The sequence below is a fragment of the Pinus tabuliformis genome, chromosome 1_1, assembly GCF_031772625.1.
Source record: "Pinus tabuliformis cultivar Carrire ecotype Pingquan chromosome 1_1, CPIR1, whole genome shotgun sequence".
In the NCBI taxonomy this organism is placed as follows: domain Eukaryota; kingdom Viridiplantae; phylum Streptophyta; class Pinopsida; order Pinales; family Pinaceae; genus Pinus; species Pinus tabuliformis.
The window spans coordinates 383951860-383961217 of NC_142297.1; the positions used below are offsets into that span (position 1 = coordinate 383951860).

Consider the following 9358-nt stretch of genomic DNA (forward strand, 5'->3'; position numbering starts at 1 on the left):
TCAAAAAATCACCCTTGGACAATTGACTGCTAGCATCTTTACAACAATTTTTGCTCACAGAATTGATACTTGTCTCAGGGGAGTTCTCCTTGAGGGTCTTTTGCCCAACACTTTGCCTTAAGGTAAAAGTGTGTATACATTGTTGTATGTAATCTTGATCTTCCATATTATCAATACAAGAAGATACAAATCCACTAGTTGAATATGCAATAAGTGTGAAATTAGATAGCTCAAGCTGTTCACACTTTGTGCTTTCATTGAAGTTCGCTGATGTTACATGTTCTTCATCAGAATTCGTCCATATTTTTCCATACTAATGTATTTTCTTTTTCTACAATACAACTTTCATCCACACTGCCCCTTGAATGCGATTTCTCCTCATTCATTTCTTCAACCTTATCCTCATTACACATCATACTAGACAATCATCATTCTAGTACAGAACAACCACTAGATATTATTGGTGAATAATTGTAGTTAATGGGTTCTCATGTAATGATTCCCAATACCAATGGAACAACATATAATTTGAATCACTCAAGTAATGAATCTCAATTTAACAACATTATAATATAATTACATTCTACCAAAAATAGACGTCAAGAATGCTTTGCCTTGTAGATTTCAGCACCCATGTATTCGATGGATTTATGGGAATGAAGGGAAATTGGAAAGCCAATCATCTCCTACAGTTATGTATGGCCTTGTCTAGTACCTACGGCCTCTTAGACAACCAAAATTGAGCTCAAACTCACCCCAGCAAATGAAAAGAATGCTCAGGGGAGAGGGAAACGTCTCTAGTAAGTGGAGATCCACCCAAGAACGCTTAAGAACACTCCAGGTAAGGAGAGAAAAATTCTTTACAGTCATACAGAAACCAAATTAGCAACTCCTTGAGGAAATGCAACATCTCCAGAACCGTGGCAATTGATCTCTAACTCAACAAGAAAGTGGATTATGAGTAACTCAAAGCTGATGCATTTCATAGAGCTTTAATCAATCAAGAGTTTCTGAATGATGCTAATAGAAATTCAATGGAGACTTATTTATTTCAGCCATGAGCACAAAGACAGGGAGCACATATAATATAACTAAGGAGTAAGAATGATGATAACTCATACACCATAAGTTTATTATATCTTAAGAACATATATTAGATGAGAGCCTCGCACATTTCCTTCATTGTCAAAAGAGGGATGTCCATGTGAAAATTAGCCCTCGCTCCATGTGAGACTATTGTAGCATAGCTGCTATTAGAAAATGAAGGAATTGGTCATGGCAGTTAAACATTGAATTTAGCTAGTTTCAGTGTTGTCCAATTAGGGCTATCACATCTTGTCACAGGTAAAGATTGCAGGACATTTCAACATTACAAGGGCAACAATCCACGCATAGTCACTCTTTGTTTAGTTAAGTCAAAGCTCATGGAGAATGATATCCATGTGTTTTAGCCTATATTTGACCTCTTTTGCGTAGCAACCAAGAAAGTGAAAAATCTCGAACTCTGTAATCCAACTGGAGAAGAAAACCGTGGATAAAAAGAGGTGTACAACACTTGAAGAAACCGAAGTCTGTGACTAAGCCAAATCTCAATCTAAAGCTATCTATTTGCAGCAGGATCTAAATATCTCTGGTAAAGAGTCAAGGGTTTGTTGTAGTAGCCAAAGATTAGTAATAGAAGGCAAAGAGTCTGTAATTGGAAGTGAGTGTATTATAATAAGAGACTAAACCTGCAATAAGGACATAAATTCATAAGCTTCCTGTGAATTTGACTGGGCAGGGACTCAACTATTGACCTTGACTTAAAGAGGAGGGCTGACTTGGAGGGACTCTTTGGTCTTGTGTTGGATATCTCATTTTGAATAAATTCAATAAGAGGAGGATTGTTGAGTTTTCCCATATTGAGAGGTTTTGCCCTGCCTTGAAAGCCTAAATCCTAAATCTTTGTGTCTTGTACTTCTTTGTGTTCTTGGAAGAACAATTTGTGTAATTACTTGATGAAAGAGAAAATTTTAACTAACAAAGAAAATAATACTTATAGGAGGAATTGATTTAAGTTGGTGAAGCACGGGGCAATAGGAGGAATTGAGCCATTTAAAATCATCAACATTTTCTATGTATATCGTAGCTTTCCTTGGGAAATTAAGTAAAAACCATATTTTCATGGCCCCAATATTTAACTTGCCTGTGACGAGATGAAATACATGTTTCTGATGTTCCTGCAAACACAAGTAAATCACCTACAATGAGATCCAAATATTAAATTTAAAATGCAGCAAAACTGTTGGATTTCCAAAATTAATAACACTTCACCTTAGCATTCATGACAATTGAATTCACAACCACAGATGCAGCCAATACATTGTCAGAAAATAATGCATAGTGATAAAGAGTTGGATCCTCCAACTTGTCCTTTTCAGGAAATTTCGCTTTTCAAGGGCAGGCAAGTAATAATCCATGGTCAATCGCATGGATAGACAGAGCAAACCCTTGGGAACGGTCTTTGCTGCTAGCTGACCTAAAAATGTACTTTGCTTTTTCAAGGTCCTTATTTTCTCGTATGCAGACTGAAGCATGGCTCGCAACTTCTTTTCTACTGTCGCACAATCATAAATTGTTCTCTAGCCTTGGATAGGACATGACCCATAACCTTGATCTTCTCAGGTGCACTGAAACATTCATATCAATTATCGGCCATGAAAAAGAGAATGAAAAGCAGAAAGATTGACACATAGACTGCAACTTTAAAAGAAACAAAGGATATGAACACCAAATGCAAATGGAAGCACTTACTACTCTTGATTTAGAAGCAGCCAATGCGAAAACTATGTAGATCAGAATCTGCATTAGCCTCACCCAATGTACGCTAACATTCTTTAATACGAAGCATCAATTCATGGTATAAATCAAGATTATTCCTAGCCTGGGAAATGCTTGAATACACCCTAGCCATGATCAGTTGGTCTCGCATCAATCTAACAGTGGAGTCAGAATTCTCGTTCTCATTCTCCCGCCTCCAAATGCTGTATTTTCCCAGGACAGCAGAATTTTCCTCCATGGAACGTTTAATTGTTGTGCTTTCAAGCTCAACTCGTTTTTTTTCATCCTGTTGAATCAGCTCTGTTGACCTTTTCTTCCTCCTCTTTTGTCTCAATTGTTGTAAGCATTAAACTACTATAAATTAAAGCATACTATGCTAAAATCTAAGAAATATAAAAATTTTCTGTTGGAGAAGTAACATTCAAAAAGGATTTTGGAAAATAATATAACAATTCCCTTTTCCATGAGAACGAAAAGTAGCGATCTAGTGCAGCAAAGAATTTTACCCTCTGTGAAACTTTTGTTGGACTTTCTTCAAGCTGCAAATGGTCTGCATTACAACAACCATTGTCCTGGGAGTTTGACTAGACATTACCTCACAGTAGGCTACCAACATCATAGATCAGTTAACCAGCGAAAATCAAAACTTACCATCAAGAGCATTCTCCTTGACGTCTCGATGTTCACTTCTTATGTCATCCTCTTGAAACCTCGTAAGAAGTTCTTTGTCATTGGAAGTTTTTTTTTGCACCTCATCATTCATTTACCCCCCTCGGGATTTTCCTTGCCGTCTTCATTGAAGATCACACCATCTTATTGAGAATGTAGCTTTTCTGAGCTGTCTCAGAAGTCATTTACCTCTGCTTGACATACACCGTTAATAATAGAGAAGCACCCCTATCAATGTTAGTTTTTACCTCGTTACATCATCACATATGTTTCCTTGCATGTTCAATAGAGAAAATAACCAAAATCTTCACCAATCGTACCTCAGAGTTAGTGATATCCCTTTGGTTTACTTTGGAGGGCTTTTCTAATACCCATGAGGAAGATAAATCATTCCATCCAACAATATTTAAGTTTAGAGTTCTCGACTCCTCTGTGTTAGCTATTATGACATCAATCACCTACCCAGTGATTAAAATTTATTTTTAGTTTTCTGCTCAATAGGGCAGAAATCAAATTTAAGATATCCAAACGCAGTAGGTTTCTTATACTTGCCTCCTTTAGGAAGAGAGAGTCAATGCTCTCTGTTAAACTCTGCTTTCTCTAGTCATCTGCCTATTCCTGTGAACCCCATAGATAAATAGATAAGAGTGATTTTAAACATATGACAGAGCTCTAGTATCCTCAATAATTCCTCTCTATTTCAATCTACTCAGGTCGATTAAATTTCAGTTTAGGGACACTATTTATTTTCTGGGATTAGACTAACGTAAGTGCAAGTGCATTGCCCGGATCTTGAAAAAGAACAAAATGGCCATAGAAAAATAGAATTGGTTTTCAACATGTCAAAAGAGAATACCATTCTAAAAGATCCATCTCCTGAGAAGTTGTGCCCTGCTATTTTAAATGACAAAAAACGCATAAAAGGTTAGGTAGACAGACTTGATGGAGAAGAATATCTATAAAAATACTGAAATGCTAAAAAGGGGGTTGCATTGGTATCATGCATATGCTAAGATCGAGATTTCATTACACATCAATAATAAAATGGTATGTATAATATCTATCATTTGTTTTGGCCAATGTACTTTGAACACTATGGGAACAGTGTGAAAATGATATGTATAGCAGAAAGTAGTTGGTGAACAAGATTGTCGTTTTGAATTGGGTCTAGGTTGGGTGGATCATAACTGGTTTTAGCTTGAGTGATGAGAAGTGGATTTAGCTTTATGGATGGAAAGTGGGTCTGGTTTGGATAATGAGTGGACAGGAAGAATGATTGTCACCCTTCCCACGCAGATTCAATTCCCACAAGATTCAATTCCCATGAGTAAGATGTTGAACTGAACTCTTAACAAATATATTTTTATAATACCCATCCAGCTTATGTAGAATCTAGCGCACACTTAGTACCATCCTACTCAGAATGAGGGGTGCCCAGTGAATTCACTGAGTAGTTGCCCAACGAATTTACTTGTCATATGCATTTCCTTTTGTTAAAAAATGGAAAGAGCATTTTCATTTCTTGCTATCAGGATGAATGGTTTCATTATCTTTGGCAAGGGAAATTGCCCTAGGGGCAGTTGGTAAAACCTTTGCTCTTGCATGACAGAGGTACAAACTTTGAATCTTTCTCTTGGTATGTATTGTACCGTGTTAATGCAGAGATGGAGTTCACAGATTCACAGAGATCAAATGAAAGGAAACTTATAAAGAGAACTCACAAAATGTCTGGGAAAATGCTAGAGGTGCTAAACTTTTGACAATAACCAAGGAAAGTAAGTTTGATAACATCTGCCCCTTCAGATCCTACGAAAAAAGCTAAAAGGAAAATCAATTTCCAAAGTAGGTCCATGGGGTTTTGGTTCAATGGTTAACCGGGGGTGGTGAAGGCAAATCAAATTTCGAAGCAGGTCCATGGGGTCTTTGTTCAATGGTTAACCGGGGGTGATGATAATTCCCTGCCATGGCTCAAATCACATAAATACACTATTCAATGGGTTCTCAATGAAAGGGATCTTTCTAAAATATATAAGACGACTACACTTCATTGTAATGGAGATCCTACTTGAATGTTGTAAGAAGTCTATACTTCATTGTAATACCACCAGATTAAGAAAGGGCATGCGTGCCAATAAAGATAAATTAAATGTTGACCCACCCCAAAAAAAGAGACAAAAGCAACCTAACGATGGAGGAGGGTAGGAAGAAGCTTACCAGTGATGGAGGAGGGCAGGAAGAAGCTTACCAGCGAGGGAGGAGGGAAGGAAGAAGCTTACCAGTTGCAAATGTAGATGCGGAGTGACGAAACCTAGCTGCTAGAAAAACCAATGGCATGACCACAAAGATAACAAGGAAGCCCACCAAGGCTATTCGATGATGAAAACACCGACCTCCCCCTCCTCCATTTCTACCATGTTGGTAGCCCTGCCACCCTTGATTCCACTCATAGCACTTCTAGAAGTTGTTTTGATTCTCAGAAAACATGTTGTATGTTGTCGTCTACTTCGAATTTTGCACAAGAAACAGTTGTTCCTTTAACAAGACTTGAGTGTGCCAACATGGACTGAAGAAGAGGTTATTAGCATTGCAAAACCTCTTCCCAGATCAGTATGTCAATTTTAAGCATAAATTGGCAATAAAACATATGATGTTCTAGAAGCTAAAAGACAGACAACACAGAATCTGCAACTTCTTACCTCTATTGTTGTCATGTTTAGCTTGCCCTACCAGAATGGTATCAAAGTTAAGGTGAGGGCAAGGTATCAGAGCTAAGGTGAGGGCAAGCCCAAGCAAGGAAGAAAGAAATCACAAGAAGTTTTTTGACAACACTGATCTCCTTCCTCTTCAAAGATCAGTGATCGTGAAGCACTGAATCTCCTACTGAAAAATTCTAGGTTGCAAAGCCAGGAAGCTTTGGTTGCTTTAGGGTCAAATCTTCTATTATGAAATCACCCTTGAATTGAATTTGGTTTGGAGATAGTGTCTCACTCAAAATTCCTTCTCTGTTGTAGGTTTATATAAAATCATATCTGAAGCTATAAAGTTCCTGGAATCTAAGCTCATATATATAATATTATTCTTAAGCTCATTGACATGCATTTGGCCTTGTATTAGGGCTTTGTCTCTCTCACAGACCTTTTATAAAAGGTGAAGTATCCTCGGCCCTTGGACATCAATCAAGAGTGTTTGAAAAATAGTGTTCATGATTTTCCATTGGGTATATGCTTATTGAAGGTAAAGGATCAACCTTTGTGCGTCTCTGAGATTCTGGTATCAAAGGAAAGGGGGTTCATGACAAATAAAGATCATTTCGAGGATCTTGAAATCTGAAACACAATGTTCTAAAATATCATTTAAATAGGTATGACTGTTATTGGTGTGTAAGCCAAATGCATCTCAACATTTCTTCTCATATCAACTTATTGAGGCAATCGGGACACACACATGGGTTTAGCCTAGAGCCATCACTTTTTATATGATTTTTACGTCTTGGGTTTAAAAAACCTTTATATACTCTAATTAGTAATTTCTAGTACCCATGCTCGGTGCATGCTGCACATTATTTTTCATAGCTGCCAAATTTGCATTCCATCAGTTAAAGCTAGGATAGAATTAGTCTTAGTCAAAGAAGTTTATTTTATTTGATGGATTCAAACTGACTTTAATTTACTATGGTTTTTCCTCTCCTTTAATTTACTCTAGTTTCAATAACCATCAAATCTTCCAAAGACAAATTCAATAATAGAACTAGAGTCAGATAGAGACTTACCGCTGTGAGAAATGGATACAGTCGAAATTTCTTTCCCAAGGCTTGGTGGGTCAATGGGCTCCATGATTTTTTTTTTCCGTCTTCCTCAAATTTATCAACGACCTTTGCTGCAGCAACCTCAGAGGGGTTTTTGTTGCCTGTGCTGGGGAAAATGTATGGTTCTGAAGGGGATGTCCAACAACCGAAGCTTTTTCATTAGTTAATTGAGTCCAGAATTTATGGAATAGGTCTATCAACCTCTTTCACTACTTTGGAGGAGAAGGCGACAACCTATAGAGAGAGGGGTAGTTTTTGGGTGATGGTGGAAAGGAAAAGCCATGTTTGAACCTTATGTGGGTTTGGGGTTCCATAGCGAAATCGAGGAGCTACACAAGTTCCAGTTAGGTGTCTCGTTCCCTTCACAAAACCCCAACAATCCCCTGCCTCTATCAAAGTGGAAGGAAAAAATAGGATACTCGTCCAGAATCCAAAAATTCATGGTTTGAACAAAATTGTTGAAACCTTCACCAAAATTCAAAAATCCAGGGTATGAACAAAATTGTGTTGCCCACCTCAAAATTTTATTTGGTGACTGGTACATGGGAGAGAAAATGTCTTTTAAATAAAGTTATTAAATTGCCATGGTATGTTTTAACAAGCTCTTATGAAATATATCTATCTCTCTCTCTCTCTCTATATATATATATATATCTATATCTATATCTATATATATATCTATATATATATATATATATATATATATATCTTCTAATGCCTCTCAAGGTCTTCCATGGGAAATTTTGATTATGATAAATTTAATAAATAAAATGAAATTTTAAGATGAATTCATGTAGTAGTGATTCAATGGAAGGGAATCATTTTTAAATACTTTGGAAACTTTTCTTCACGATGTTTTAAGATATTTTTTTTTTCTAGACAGTTTCACCTTTTTCAAAGGGGGAAGAGGTGATAGTCTCTTGTAGTAGTGATTCAATAAAATGGAATCATTCTTAAATTTTTGGAAACCTTTTTCCATGATGTTTTTAGACATTTACCCTTTTTCTAAAAAGTTTCACCACTTTCAAAGGGGCAAGAGGTGACAGTCTCTTGTTGCTCTTTCACAAAAGGTGTCATGTCACTCCTTGTCAAAGGGACTAGAGTGACACGCTTCAAAATGTCACATTTTGCCATGGTTTGAGTCCAGATTTTAAGCCAGTGAGGTGGAAGGGTCTCTAAGCTTGTTTAGGTGTACAGTTAAAAATGAACATTTCACTGTCATTCTCATATTCAAATAAAAGCTCATGGAAGAGCTCAGTCTTATCTTTTTATCAATCTGATAAATAGTTTACATATGGAAGAGGGTATATCTTGGCTACAAACATTTGCTATAAAATTTGGGGCGGCATGGGACAACAATAAAAAGGTATGTTGACAAATGTAGATCCTCCCAATCTCCCCCCCCCAGGAATAGGCCTTAGTGAAAAATGGCTACATGAATCTTCAAAGCAAATTTAGGATGAATACTGTGCTCGCAAGCTGAAGTTTCATGAACAAGAGATGGGAAAGGATATTGTTGGGATGTTTAAGAAGAATTTAAAGCAAGATACGTAAGCTTAGAAACCCCAAGGAGAAACCCAAGATAAACATATGAGCTCTAACCCTCGTCCTGAGTCGTCCAATGCTACTTCTTCACAAAAATTCTATTATTAGTGTTGGTCGATAAAGAAAAAAAGGAGAGGGATACTAATGATAGGGAAGGGAGAGTGAAGATGAAATAGATGGGATCGACATTTCCCCTAGACAATGCCATTTCCCCTATCCCCCAAAATCTATTTCCTCTTCTTAATGAAAGGCACATTACATTAAATATATAAATAATTATAAGCCATGCATTTTGACGCCCCTGTACATTCTTTTTTATTAATGCAATAAACAAGCACACACAATGCAATAAACAAGCCCCCATTGATGTTATGCACTATTTTAAATGGGTTTAATAGCATTGGATGGCTCTAACAATCATAGTTGAATGTATATGATTTTAACTAATTTAACCAACAAAACACGCCTTTGACAATGGTAGCTAGACTTACACTCCATTTACTGCATTAAACAATCAAG

The 9358-nt window shown here is 36.9% G+C and overlaps 1 long non-coding RNA gene across 1 annotated transcript; it reads right to left on the reverse strand.

Moving 5' to 3' along the window:
* Window positions 1-2055: 2055 nt before the first annotated feature.
* LOC149213245 (uncharacterized) lies at window positions 2056-6777 on the reverse strand. Its single transcript, XR_016250315.1, has 3 exons — window positions 2794-6777; window positions 2314-2669; window positions 2056-2219 (listed from the first exon to the last, which is right to left on the reverse strand). It is a non-coding gene; the product is annotated as an uncharacterized LOC149213245 (long non-coding RNA).
* Between the last annotated feature and the right edge of the window lie 2581 nt (window positions 6778-9358).